This window comes from Hipposideros armiger, unplaced genomic scaffold (assembly GCF_001890085.2).
Source record: "Hipposideros armiger isolate ML-2016 unplaced genomic scaffold, ASM189008v1 scaffold_859, whole genome shotgun sequence".
NCBI classification, from domain to species: domain Eukaryota; kingdom Metazoa; phylum Chordata; class Mammalia; order Chiroptera; family Hipposideridae; genus Hipposideros; species Hipposideros armiger.
Window position 1 is genome coordinate 856219 of NW_017732209.1, and position 12861 is coordinate 869079.

A 12861-nucleotide genomic window follows, 5' to 3' on the forward strand; every position below is an offset into this window, starting at 1 on the left:
CACACAGCTAATTTGTAATTGAGTTGAGATTGGAACCCTGAACCTGAGGAACTGGCCTCCACTACCAGCTAAAACTGACCAATTTCAGTAGAAATAACGTCTTATCCTGAAAGGGGCATTAGGCAAAGGCCAGTTTTTGTCTGAAAGGACAGCCTGCTTTCTGAAGAATTCAAGCCAATGTGCCATGAGTACACAAAGCAATAGGCCTTAAAACATTCACACACATGCACAGCAACAAACAAACAAAACAAAGGATTTAAAAAAACAAAAAACCCCCACAATTCCCGAATAAAGCCTGGGGAGCGTGAGATGTGAAAGCTTGTTAGTTCAGATCCAGGAGAGAACCTACCTTGTAGTCCCTAAGCCAAGTATCACAGCATTGGAGCATCAAATAGCTCAGTAGGTGTCCTTTGGTTTGCTTACTGGTTAGAAGGACCCCAGAGTTCTGTTCTTTTCTGGATCCCAGACGAGCCCCCAAAATGTCCCTGGCCAAAAATAACTGTCTAGGAAATCCACCAACAGAACTGCTTGTTCAGGAAATGAAAAGAAACAAAAACCACCACATGTGGGAACCCACACCTTTAACTGGGGCACCAGCCAGTTGCCCACGTGAAAAAGAATATCCCTGGTTCCAAGAGGGCTATTCTATTTATTGGTATCCCTCCCCAGGAAATTACCACAAAGTTTAACAGGAAGTCAGGACTAAAGAGTTAACAAGGGGCCCAGCTCCACCCGTAGTCTTCTCAGCTCTATGGGTAAGCATCTTAAGATGCCAGTTCACTTTTATCATTGTGAACAGTTTGTCAGGCCTTTGTGAGCAATTCTAAATGTTGCTCCCATCGACAGCCTTTGGAAAAGCCCCGGGGATTGCTTGATGTAGTTTCTGAGGCAGTTCCATAGCTTCTTCCCAATAACTGGAGGTTTGTTTTTCTAAATCTCTTTTAGGATGTTCCCATCCGGCAATTCTCATCCATTGTCTGGCTTGGACTTCACCAACCAACATATTAATTAGCTGATATAAATCAGAAAGCCCAGGCTGATAAGCTTGAATAGTAATATCAAATTCCTTAGCAAACTTATTAGAATCCTCAGTTACTGTATGAAATTCCTTTACTAAAGCTTGTAACTCAGCTTTGGTCCAGGGAAGGTAGGAGATGAGAGGAATATTAGGATCCCCAGAGGGTTTAATCTTAAATGGAAAAGTACTGATAGATTCCAAGGAAAAAGAGAGAGAAGGTTCAGGAGAAGATGTTTCGGGGGCTTAGTCAGAGGTGGAGTTTGAGACACAGGAGGAGTGGGAGGAAAGCAAAGCAGTGTAGAGGAGGGAGAACACGAGGTTTCAGATGCCATTTTTTTTCTTTTTAAATTTTAAACAGTCTCTGTTAGCCTTGAAACTTACTTAGTTACTTACTTACTTTATTTATTTATTTATTTATTTGTCATTTTTTAAAAGAAATTTTATTGGGGAACAGTGTGTTTTTTCAGGACCCATCAGCTCCAAGTCAAGTAGTTGTTTCAATCTAGTTGTGGAAGGTGCAGCTCCTTGGCCCATGTGGGAACTGAACAGGCAACCTTGGTGTTATGAGCCTTTGCTCTAACCACCTAAGTTAACCGGCTGCCCAAGACATTATTTTGAGAAAGGTAACTTAAGACCCACAGTCTTGTTCAGAGGCCTCCATATACCACTCCTAATAGACATTCCATTCCTCTTTCTTACTTTCAGCGCTGTTACTATACAATCTAGTTTTTAGAAATTCAAGTTTGGGAATCTCGAAAGTTCCCCAAAGTGGCCACCAATATTTATAATTATCCATAATCAGATATGCCCATTTAGTTAAATACGTGCATGAAAATTCCCCACAGGTTTTTGTTTTTTTTAATTTTATTTTTTAAATTTTTTTATTTTTTATTTTTATTTTTTTTATTGGGGAATTGAAGGGATGGGAACAGTGCTGGGCAATTGGGGGAAGGGGAACAGACAAGTTGCTGTCGTTTTGTTCTTCAATCTAGTTGTGGAGGACGCTGCTTCNCTGCAGAGTTTGTGTAGAAATGTCAGCTGTTAGTCTTATAGGAGTTCCTTTGTATGTAACCTGCTGTCTTTCTCTTGCTGCTTTTAGGATCCTGTCTTTGTCTTTAACCTTTGCCATTTTTACTGTGATGTGTCTTGGTGTGGACCTGTTTGGGATCATCTTATTTGGAACTCTCTGCACTTCCTGTGCTTGTACGTCAATTTCTTTTGGCAGTTTAGGGAAGTTTTCAGACATTATTACTTCAAATATGTTCTCGATCCCTTGCTCCCTCTCTTCTCCTTCGGGGATTCCTATGATGAGCATGTTGTTGTGTTTGATGTTGTCGCCTAGATCTCTTAAACTATTTTCAATGTTTTTTATTCTTTTTCCTTTTTGTTGTTCCGCTTAGATGATCTCTGCTATCTTGTCTTCTAAGTCACTGATTTGATCCTCTGCTTCATCCAATCTGCTAGTAATTCCATCGAGTTTGTTATTTAATTCAGTAATTGAATTCTTTATTTCTAGCTGGTTGTTTTTCATGATTTCTCTATCCTTCTTTGCATTCTCATTAATTTCCTTGAGCATTCTAATAATCAGTGTTCTGAACTCTGTCTCCGATAGGTTGGTTGCCTCTCTTTCCTCTAGTTCCACTGATGCAGGAGGTTTCTTCTGTTCTTTTATTTGGGATGTGTTTCTTTGTTTCCCCATTCTGGCTTACTCTTTGTGTTTGCTTCGATGAAATAGGTAGATCCCCTAGGTCTCTCAGTCTTTTCTGGGTGGACTTATGTGGTATGTGTCCTTTATATTTGAATTACTCAGACTCCCTTTACTCCTGTGGTGTGTACCAGAGGTGTTCCTTTTGTTGTGTGCTTTCTCCTGTTGAGGTCTAACTTTGATTGCTTTCGGCTTGTCAGTAGGTGGGCTTGATTCTCAAGCTGACTAGCTGTGAGGATTAGCTGTGTCCAAAGTTTATAAGCTGTTGTGTGAGGGTTGACCCCTCTGATGAGGCTTGGCCCCTTGGGCTCTTGTGCTTGTAGCAATTTCCTTTTGGATGTGAACCTTGTAGGTCAGACCCCCGTAATGCTCTTGTTTCATCTAAAGTTGGTCTCTGGGTGTGATGATTCTTGTGCTTCTTTGGCTGGGCCCCGCTGCAGAGCGGGTTTTAGGGCAAAACAGATCAACAAGCACAGCCATAACAGCCACCAAAGGTAACCAGATACTCTCTGATGTACAAAACAACCATTACCCTACACTCAACAGGTACAGAAATATCAATCATACAAAAGGAGAAAACAAACCAACAGGAACAAAACAACAACAATGAAAAAAAAGCAAGAAACAAATAGCAGAACAAAATAAAATATAATATAATAAGCTAAAATAATAGAATAAACGTGAGAAACAAAATAGCAACACCCTTAAAACAACAACAACAAAAAACTTGCAGAAAAAATGGAAAGAAGGAGGCAAAATTGAGCTGTGACAAGGAAGCAGAAAAGAAGGGAGAGAGAGAGGGTAAAAGAGAAGGAAAGAAAGAGAGAAAAGAGAAGAAAAAAATATATATGGGTGTGTGTGTATATAAATATAAATATATATACACACACACACACACACACACATATGTATGGACATATATATCCACATATATGCACCTTTATATATGCCTATATACAAAAACTAAAAACACTAATGAAATAGAAGAATCCAAAAACAACCAATACAAGCAACCAATGAAAACCCCCCCAAAACATCCAAGAGAACCCAATTAACAACAATTAACACACCAAACGAGAAACCAAAACCAAAACAAACAATCAAAAAAATAAAAATAAAAAATAAATAAAAGGAGAAAAAAAAAGGAAATAACCAGTGCCAATCTTGGCTGAAATCTGCCAATCTCTCCCCAGGTTTCCCTCTGCTATACACAAACTCCTCTGTCTTGTAGGGGCAGAGCCAGCCACCTGGCACCTAGAGTGAGCCTGGAAATGCAGGTCTATTTTAGATGAGTGGGGTTATGAGGTGTGATTGGTAGTTTTTTTACAAAGTCAATGCTGTTTCTGCTCCCACCTGCCCAGAGGCACTCTGAGTTCTGCGCAGCCAGAGGGCTGGATGTGCGTCTTTGGGCCCTCTTTCCACTGGGAGCTGTTGGGGGTCAGGGTAGGGGGAGGTGGAGATTTCAGAGCTGCTAGGAGCCTCCTGCCCGGAAGGCCTGAATGACACAGCAGCTGAAGTTGTTCGGCCTCTGGAGCCTCACAGGAGAGGTGGGGGCGGGGACGGCATGTTTAGGCGCACACTCCTGCAGCCTCTTCTCATGCAAAGTTTCTCAACCCCCAGAGAGTAGGAGCACCTTTGTTGTGACTCTACTCCTCTCTTTAGGGGTCAGCCTCAGGCTCTGGTAGGGTGGGGACCAAGGTTTCTGAGGGAGGGTGGGGGTGGGCTCTTATTTATGCAGTTTTTTTTTCCTGTCTGAGAGAAAAGGGGGGAAAAAGAAAGAAAGAAAAAGCCCCCTCACTGTTGTGAACTCCGATGCTCCAACAGAGCTCCTGCTGCTCTCCTGGGACTGCAGCTCGTGACTCTACAGCTGTGGGGGTGTGGGCTGCATCTCCACGCTTCTGGCTTCCCTCTTCTCCTGCTCGTCCGGTTTGAGATTTCTGCCTCAGAGTCCGTGCATCCTGGGACTACCGTTGCACTCCCGTCGGGACGGACGACCCAGAGGCTGAGCTTGCCCTGATGCTGCAAACAACTCTGCCGTATCCTGGATTCCTACTGCTCTGCAGCCGCAGGCGCGGATGGACTGTGCCTCTGCTCATGCACGCCTCTCTCCATTCCCCTACTCGTCCAGTCCGAGGATTCTGCCTTGGCGCGGGCTGGAGGTGTAGGGAGTGAGCCGTGGGAGCACTCTCTGATCTGCTCTCTGAGACCCCGAGTCTCAGCAGCCACAGGTGCGGGCTGTGCCTCCATGCATCTCGCCTCTCTCTTCCCCCACTTGCCCAGTCTGCCCACCTTTAAGTACTCGGCGTGGGAGTCCCTTCACTACTCAGCGTGCTCCATAGAGGTTTGTTTGCTGCGCTCCAGCTGTTCAAATTGCAGTGATTTCCAGGGGAGAACTCAGGGAGCCCTCCTCACCGCTGCCATTTTCCCCCTCCAGCCGGATAGGTACATATTTATTGCCATATTGTTATTCGTATTTCTGGTCTTTCTTAGTTTGTTTTACCCTTTCTTCTGTTTAAAAAGGCTTTTTTAACATTTCCAGCAATGCTGGTTTGGTGGTAATAAATTCCTTTAGCTTATTCTTTTCTGAGGAGCTTTTCCTCGCTCGTTCAATTTTAAGTGATAGCCTTGCTGGGTAGAGCAGTCTTGGTTGTAGGCCTTTGTTTTTCATCACTTTGAATATTTCCTGCCACTCCCTTCTAGCCTTCAGAATTTCTGTAGAAAAGTCTGTTGATAGTCTATCTGAGCTCCTTTGTATGTAATGCACTGTCTTTCCCTTGCTGCTTTTAGGACTCTGTCTTTAACCTTTGCCATTTTAACTATAATGTGTCTTGGTGTGGGCCTGTTTGGATCCAGCTTGTTTGGAACTCTCTGCACTTCCCGGGCTTGCATGTCAATTAACTTCACCAGGGTAGGGAAGTTTTCAGTCATTATTTCTTCAAATATGTTCTCGATCCCTTGCTCCTTCTCTTTTCCTTCTGGTATTCCTATGATGTGAATGTTGTTGCGCTTGATGTTGTCCCACAGGTCTCTTAAACTATTTTCATTGGTTTTTATTCTTTTGTTGTTGTTGTTGTTCCGATTGGGTGATTTCTGCTAACTTGTTTTCTAAATCTCTGATTCGGTCTTCTGCTTCATCTAATCTGCTGGTAACTCCTTTGAGTGGGTTTCCCCCCCCCCCCAGTTATTGTTTTCTTTAATTCTGACTATTTTTTATGATTTCTGTGTCCTCCTTTATATTTGCTATGTTATTGTTGAGCTTCTCACTAACTTCCTTAAACATTCTTATCACCAGTGTTCTAAACTCTGTCTCTGATAGGTTGGATACCTTTGTTTCATTTAGTTCCATTTCTAGAGGTTTCTTCTGATCTTTTATTTGGGACATGTTTCTTTGTTTTCTCATTCTGGCTGTCGCTCTGTGACATTGTTTCAATGTATTAGATAGATCACCTATGCCTCTGACTGTTTGCTGGATGGTCTTATGTAGTATGTGTCCTTTACATTCGGATTGCACAGTCTCCCCATTTTCCTGTCCCGTGTGTTCCAGAGGTGTCACTGTTGAAATTGATCTTTAATTGCTTTTGGCATGTCAAAGGGTGGGATTGGCCCTCAGGCTGATTAGCTGGGAGACTTAGCTCTGTTTACAGTGTATGAACTGCTGTGTGGAGGTTGACCCTCTCAGAGGAGGTTCAGCTGCTGTGGGCTCTTGTGCCTGTGGAAAATTTCCTTTGAGAGTGCCACTTGTACATTTAACCAGTTAGTACTCTGGCTTGGTCTGGCACTGGCCTCTGGGTGTTTTGGTTCTGGTGTCTCTTAGAGCCATTTTATCTCTGTCTGTTACTGGCCTGTGGCAGCCTGGTAGGTGCCTCATGGCTGTATACAGTTGGTTGCTGCTCGTGCTGAAACTGGGGTCATCTGGGGATGGTATCAGCATGAACTGAAGCTGGCTACCACCAATACTGGTCCTGAGGCACTTGTCAGTTGCCCGTAATGCCCGACTATTGAAAGAGGCTCTTTAGAAATGTGTGTCTGGCTATTTGACCTGGTGTTGAGGGTGCCCTTGGCGATGTTGCACTAGCTGGGGGGACGAAGTTCAAGTGAGTTATGAGATGTGATTGGTGGTTTTTACGACATTTACGCAGATTCAGGTTTTACGCCAGCACCTGGCCTGTGACCCCTTGTATAGCATCCCAAGGGCACTACAGGTAGCCATCACCTCATGCTCACAAATCCCCAAAAGCTGCACCCGAGTGGCTGTGGTACATGTTTGTGGTCACTGAACACCACCAAAATGATCCCTGGGCACTGCATCCTACCAGCCATTGTAAAAAACCTTTTCCACAGTTTGTGGATGTGGGGGCAGGCACCCAGAGTGCCCCTGGCAATGCAGCTGTAGGTGGGTGAGGTGGTGCTACAGATGCATAAAGGCTGTAGTCAGTGGTTTCTACAAATTCAGTGTAGTCTCAGCTCCTGGACCAGTGCTAGGCCCACGTCCACTTCATAAAACAAAAAACAAAGCAAGGCAAACCAACAACACCAAGAACAAAATACACCCCCACAAAAACATGATAAACAATGATCAGACAGGAGAAACAAAAATATACGAAAGAGACAAAAACACAAACACAAAAACAGCAGAACAAAACAGAAAAACTAACCAAAGCAATAACCCAACAAACATGAGAAACAAACAAAAAAACCAAAACAAAACAAAAAACAGATGAAAGAAAAAGAAGAAAAAGGAACAAAAAGATGAAAGAGAAAGAAAAGAAAGGAGAATGAAAAAGGCGGGGGGGGGGAGAGAAAGAAAATGAAAATAAATAAATAAAAGGCCCTCCACCCAATTTAATCTGTAGACCGCTTGCTCAGCAATAGTCTCCGGTCAAATCAGCACCAGCTGTGTTGGGGAGATGGGCGCAGCTCATCGTGCGCCAGCCTCCCTCTCAGGCTCGCAGTGAGCTGCCCACAATTGGCTGCCATCGGCTCTGGGACCATGCTCACCACCAAAAATTCCCACAGGTTGCTGCGGGCTGTCCCCTGCTGCAAAAATCTTCTGTGACCTGTGGAGGTGGGGGCCAGGCACTAGGGCAGCGGTTCTCAACCATCCTAATGCCGTGACCCCTTAATGCAATTCCTCATGTTGTGGTGACCCCCAACTATAAAATTATTTTCGTTGCTACTCTATAACTGTAATTTTGCTACTGTTATGAATCGTAATGTAAATATCTTTTTGTTTTCCGATGGTCTTAGGTGACCCCTGTGAAAGGGTCATTCGACCCCCAAAGGGGTTGCGACCCACAGGTTGAGAACCGCTGCACTAAGGGCTCAGGGTGGCCCCTGCAACACAGCGCAAGATTGGCGGGCAGGCCACCAAGGTACCACAGGGTGTGGTCAGTGACCCCCACCAAGTCAGAGCAGCATGTGCCCCTGCACTGGCAACCAGCCCACACAAACACACCATGAATACCCCCTGCCAGATCTCACTAGTGGGCAGCTCCCAACCCAACACTCCCAGGAAAACTCCCAGTCTCGGCCTGTCCCAGTCAGCAGCCCACAGATCAGGCAGAGCAATCCAACTGATGCCAGGAGTCCCCCTGGCAACTCTGCACATGCAGTGCAGAGAACGGGGATCTGAGGCAGCTCGCATGCGCGCTCCCATGTCTCAACCCGCAGCCTGTTTGAGCAGGTGCGTGTCCTAGAGTCAGGCCTCTCCCTGGCACCGCAGCACAAGCCATGTGCAGTGCCAGAACCCAAGGCAGCGCACACACACACCCGCATCTCAAGCATCTCAAGGCGCTGGAACCAGAGCGCACCTGATAGTCAGGTGCTACCCTGGCTACACAGCACAAGCAGTGCGAAGAGCGGGGACCCAAGGCAGCACGTGTGCGCACACACACATGCCTACGTCGATTCCACCAGACCAATGGGATCCTGAACCTGGCCCTCTGTGGGAGGGCCCAACCCTAAAAAAATGGCACCCTCCTGTATGCCCCTAGTGTACAAGCTTCACACAAGAGGAACAATGGTCCCAAAACCTTCAGCTCCTGCGCCAAAGGCGCTCAGTTCAGTTCTTCCCCGCAGGCTTCCTCCCACCCACGAAGCCAGGGACCGGGCGAGTGCTCACCAGTGAGCAAGTCCGTATGCTGGCTCCACAGGAGGGCATCTGGTTCACCAGCCACCACCACCCCACTGAGTTGAGCAAAGAGAGTCCTCACCAATTTTTACTGCCGGCTATCATGGAATTCCTGCTCCTGGCAAAGTAACTATGGGCTGGGGAGCTGGCATGAGGCTGGAGGGTCCCTTGCCCAAAAGGAGAAGCCTCTCTACCACTGAGGTGACTCTCCCAGTGTTGTCCGACAGTGGGCCCTTCTCGGCGCAAAGTCCAGGACCTTGGCAACTCGCGCAAAGAATTGAACGAGATGCCAGAGTAAAGTACTGAAAAAGTGGTTTATTCGAAGAGATAGTACATTTCAAAGAGTTTGGAGTGGGCCACGTGCAAAGGTGAGGCTCAAAAGGCTAAAAAAGGAAGGAACGAGGTCAAAAGGGAAGAAGCGGTCAAGAAAGGGAAAGGCGTCCAAGAAAAAAAAGGTGGAATTCCCAGGACTTGGAGTTTTTATTCCCTTTCTCTAGAATGGGCTGTTCCCTTAAGAGCGTTGGACCACTTGATTGGCAATTGTGATTGACAAGAGGTACTGAGCAGGTGTGAGTGACTGGTCTGATCTAGTTGGGTATTTTGCACCCATTTGTTTCAGGGGTAGATAGTTACAATGAAAAGAAGTTTTGAGTTGAGAGGGGAGGTCACCGGGCGGTCACATTCTGTGGGATGTGCAGGAATGCAGAGACCCAATGCCTGCCTCTAACTGCCTGCCTTGTTTTCCCCTTGAGAGACGTGATCCCCATAAAATCTCTATGGGAAGCTGAGGGACAGGAGGTTTCTTCTGTATCTGCTTCCTGCTGGGCAGGGGTGTAGAGCTGTCCCTGCCTATTGGGGAATTCATGGAACACTCACCCTAGCTGATCTCAGGTGAGAGGAAGGGGTCTCGAGTTCTGCCTGGAAGCCCATGTTGTGACTGGCAATCTTTTTGGGATATCCTCTGTATCCCCAAGGTCCCTGAATGAGGAAAAATAGATTCTAATTAATAAATCTGTTAGTTCTCATGAAACCTGTGGCCATTCAGCCTGTCACTCAGGTGGCGTCAAATTGCCTGGGCCCAGAATGGGTTTGGAAAGAATCCTTAGGCTTACTGGCCTGGGGGATATTAGGAAGTCACAGGCTTTCGAGTAGTTATCTGAAGCAGGGGGATAGGAGAATTCTAGGATTCAGGCTAGGAGCAATCTTTAGTCTGGGGTTCACAAACTGGTTAGAAAAGTAGTCAAAGCCAAGCGCTAAGAAACTAAGAAACTAAGGAGGAGACTTAACATTTCTATACTTAACATTCTTATAGGAAAGAAAACTTAAAAGTTTCTCAGTAGTGGAGCGGGGGATACTCAGTTGGCCGGTAACACCAGGGTTCACCCTCTCACCGTAGGCCTGGAATCACCCTGCCTCATGTCTCTGCCCCTCCTACCAGCCTCGATGTGGCCTCTTCTTTAAATCCTTAGTTTAGAGATTTTGTTCATATAATGTTCAGGTGACTTCCAAGGTTGAATGTTGTATAAATTATTTGTAATTTTGCTGTGATCCTGGGAGGCAGTTGGCACAGCACCCGTCTATTCCACCATCTTCGCTCTGGCCTGCATTATCCTTTTTAATGATAACATTTCAAAGGAGTGGCTCTCCAGTCCTTGACAGCCATGCTTCTGACCTGCAAGAGATACATATTCAGGCAAGTTCCTATGCGGCCTACACCTCCTCACCTCTGCTTTTCCAGCCGAAGCCCAGGGGACCAGAGCTAGAAGTGGGGACTATGTTCTGATGACGCAAGTTGATGGCTCTCAACTACCACAACCCTGCTGGCTTCAACTAAAAAGATGAACAGAATTGAGAAACTTTATTGTTTGGCTTGATGATCAGAAAATCACACACTTCAAGGTAATTTAAGAAACGTCCACAGCAGTGACTGCCCCAAGTTCTTTGAAAAGTGTCTCAGAGATGTTCATTGTCCTTTCAAGATTCAAGGTCAACAAGAAGCAATTGACCAGCTTCTTGGTTTAACGGTTAGACTTGAATATGGAGATAATGATGGAAAATACAAGGACTTGGTAATTGATAATACAAAAAATGCTGACAATGCAGTGAAAAATGCAGAGCCATTGATCAATTTGAATGTAAATAATCCTGTTTTCAAGGCTTTGCCTAACCTTCAGATTCAGGGTCATGATGATTACCTGGTAATGCTTAAGGTAATTTGCATTTTGGTCCAGGAGCCCTGACACAGGATGCAATTGCTAAAGCAAATCAAACAAAAGAAGGCTTGCCTGTTGCTTTAGACAAACATGTTCTTGGTTCTGACACAGGAGATGCAGTTCTTAAGCTTCTCAAATTCTGCAACTGCTGCATATCAAAGAGCTCACAGAGCTACAGAAAAAAATTAATGAAACCATAGTAGTTGTTTGGGCAATTATTGCCAACCCAAAGACAGACCACAGGCCGGGGAAAGTTGGAAAATGAACTTTTAAGAATTTCAGCCTCTCACCTACTTATACAATTGGGGACATGCGTATGCTCTGGCATGAATTTGGAAATCAAATGTCACATTTTCAAAGGAAGAATCCCTTAAAATTGACTATACTCTAGATATTTATCATCATTGCTTTTTTTAAAATGAAGTTTGGGAAAGTGGGAAAAAAAGAGATACATATTCACAGTTACAAGCCCTTTTGAATAAATGTGCTAAGACAGGGATGTCATCGGATGCTGTCTAGAACAAATAGTAAGTTGTCCTGGCAGCATGGAACTTTCTCAAGCAGGTGTTTCAATGTGGGATGGGGTTGGGTAGCTGGGGCTACCCTAGGACACACCCTTATGTGCTAGAACCCATGCTAGAGTTTGGTCATGTCTCTTAGTACAGAGATTTGGATGGAGTGGTGATGGGCCTGTGTCACTGCTGGATCGATTTCTTTGGTTACTGATTGCCTACCACTTTGAAAACGAGACCGTTATTGTATGTCCCCTCTTTCTCCCTGCACACTAACTGTCATCCTCTCAGCCTCTCACACAACTTCAAATCATCAGTGCCTCTCATTTGATCTTCCTGTCTTGCTACTGCCCCCTTAGTCTGTGCTCTGCCTTCGCCCTGTTTTTGCATCTCTTTTATGTCATCCATCAGTTCCTTAGCCTGAGGACAGGCTTTTTCTCCTCCAGAGAAGAGACAAAAATCCTGAGCTCTGTATTTGTGCTCCTCTCTGTCTCTCCCTTTCCCTGTTTCTCCATCTTTTCCCTCTGTATCCACCTCTTCTCTCCCATTCTCCTCTTTTTTTTTTCAATTTTATTTTATTGTGGTAAGAACACTTACATGAGATCTACCCTCGTAACAAAATTTTGAGTGTACAATGCAGGATTGTTGACAGTAGGTACAGTGTTGTACAGCGGACCTCTAGAGCTTAGTATACCTCTTGTTTAACTAAAACTTTATGCCTGTTGATTAGAAAAGCCCATTTCCTACTCCGTTCAGCCCCTGGCAACCACCGTTCCATTCCTTGATTCCATGAATTTGACTATGAGTATTTTAAATATCATTTAAGTGGAATCATGCCATATTTGTTCTTCAACAATGATTAATAATTTATTTCACTTAGCATAATGTGTTCAATGTTCATCCATGTAGTTGCACATTGCAGAATTTCCTTCTTTTTAAAGGCTGAATAATATTCCACTATGTGTATATACCACATTGTCGGTATCCAGTCATCTTTCTGTGGGCATTTAGGTTGTTTCAACATCCCTACTATGTAAATAGTGGTACAATCAACATGGGAGTGCTAATGTCTCTTCCAGGTTCTATTTTAAATTCTTTTAGATAAATACCCTGACATGGGGCTATTATGGTAGTTCTTTTTTTAAATTTTTTGAGGAATCTACATAATTTCTACTCCAGAGCATCCACTGTAGACCCACCACACTGCTCTATTTCCACACCCCCTCTTTCTGTTTTTGTTTGTTTTGTTTTACTAAGAATTAATTTTTAAGAGCTATTGTAGG

At 44.6% G+C, this 12861-nt stretch overlaps 1 pseudogene; it reads left to right on the top strand.

Annotated features, from left to right (window-relative positions):
- Nucleotides 1-10627: 10627 nt before the first annotated feature.
- Nucleotides 10628-11331, top strand: LOC109374720 (UPF0568 protein C14orf166 pseudogene; annotated as a pseudogene).
- The last annotated feature ends 1530 nt before the right edge of the window (nt 11332-12861 follow it).